The following is a 1677-nucleotide window of genomic DNA, read 5'->3' as shown; positions in this document are numbered from 1 at the left end:
GGTGGGGCCCAACGAGGCGCTGGTGGTTTCAGGTGAGGGGCAGGAAGGGGGGTGGGTGCAGGGCTGGGGAGGGACGAGGTGGGGGCCCCAGTCCACGGCGCTTCGCAGGACGCGGGCCCCCCTCCCGCCGAGACTCTTTCCAGAAGAGACCCGCATAGTCAGCAATCTGTGCTCCGCGCCCTCCGGAGCCACCAGGGGCTCCCCCGCCCTCTGCGTGTTTTCCAGTGTTTATTCCCTCCCTTTTCCGCCTCCTCCCTAGTCAGGGCCGCCCCTCCGCCCCACCGTGGGCTCGGGGGTCCCGAACTCAAGCCGAAGGGTTTATTTCGGAAAGGAGAGAGGGGACCGGCAGTTTGGCTGCATTCCAGCGCCAGGGACTGGCAATGGGTCGCGCAGCTCTGGAGGCAGGTGCCTCCATGGGGAGGGGCCCTGACACGGGTCCTTTCTCCCGGCATAGGCCCGTTAATTCCGAGCAGGCTCCAGCCCGCTGGGGCTCACTGGCATTGGCTGCCCTGGACACTTGGGTGCGGCCTCTACAGGTTGGGAAACACGAGTTGCAAAATGCTGCCAGCTCCAGAATGACTGTCTAGGTGGGGTTTGGGGACTGCAGTACTGGGGCGGGAAGGGAGTGCCTTGCCTTAAGACTGCTATTTAAGTTGTACATATGGGGTGTCTTGGTAGGTGGCAGAAGCATTTGAAGACAGCTTGTACAACCCGCTCCCAGGAGCTGGGGAGGGGGAGGTGTTGCCTGACAGCTTGGAGGTCTGGAGCTGTAGGAATTCCTCACGTCTTAACTCCCACTGTGGATGCGGTTCCAAACTGTGCAGAGCTGGTAGGGCTGGCTACTGAAGTGGGTCAGAGGAGGTAGAAACCCTGAACCAGGCTTAGAGCTGCCCACCCTTGGGGAGCTGTGGTCAATCCACTGGGAACTTTCACCCCACAACATGCCTCTGGCTCAGTTTGGATGGCAAAATCAATGTCTCCACTGAGACATCCGCACCATCCTACAGGTTCCTACTTCTGGGGGACTGAAATGATACTCCACCCTTGGCCAGCTCTGCTGTACCAGTGGTTAAGGCAGGCAGATCCTACATGGCCAGCTGCATGGTTGAAGCCCTGGTCCTGGCAGTTTGAAAAACATGCAGGACCAGCAGTTAACGTAATGGCTGTTGCTGGACTCCCACGTAGTCGACCATGGTTCGAATCGGACCCAGTGGCTTAAACTCACGCCGGGCATGTGTACATGCGTGCCCAATATCTCGAGGGGAGAATGGAGGAGAAGGGATTGCGGAGTGGCCATCCCCCCTGGGGGGTGATTTTTCGTTTTCTGTCTCTCTGGAGAGCACACGTGCCCTATAGGAAAAAAAAAAAAAAAAAAAGCCAAGTGCATATATGTAGATGCCCAAAATCCCAAAACAAAGGAGTTTTCTCATTTTTCCCTTTCTATCTGTCTCTGCAAAGCATAGGCACCCTCTAGCAGAAATTCAAAACACTGTAAAGACCAGAGATAGCCTTGGAGTCTCTGGAGACGCCCCCCGCCTCAGTTGCACTGAGACTGAGTCTGGCACTGAGGCCAAACTTGCTCTTCAGTATGGCAAGCCTGTCTCCTAGTCCCCACCCCTCGAGAAAGATTTTAATTATTTATTTTGATTTGTTATAGGGCTTGTGTGCTTGTTAGGG

The 1677-nt window shown here is 56.4% G+C and overlaps 1 protein-coding gene across 2 annotated transcripts in view; it reads left to right on the top strand.

Annotated features, from left to right (window-relative positions):
- Positions 1-6: 6 nt before the first annotated feature.
- FLOT2 (flotillin 2) overlaps positions 7-1677 on the top strand; it is a 27507-nt gene continuing 25836 nt past the window's right edge. For both annotated transcript variants that reach the window (XM_006165466.2, XM_027767103.1), the window contains exon 1: positions 7-32. The gene's annotated coding sequence lies outside the window, so the exon portion shown is untranslated. The remainder of the gene's footprint in view (positions 33-1677) is intronic.

The sequence above is a fragment of the Tupaia chinensis genome, unplaced genomic scaffold, assembly GCF_000334495.1.
Source record: "Tupaia chinensis unplaced genomic scaffold, TupChi_1.0 Scaffold143921_1, whole genome shotgun sequence".
In the NCBI taxonomy this organism is placed as follows: domain Eukaryota; kingdom Metazoa; phylum Chordata; class Mammalia; order Scandentia; family Tupaiidae; genus Tupaia; species Tupaia belangeri.
This window is presented reverse-complemented; position numbering and strand designations above follow the sequence as displayed.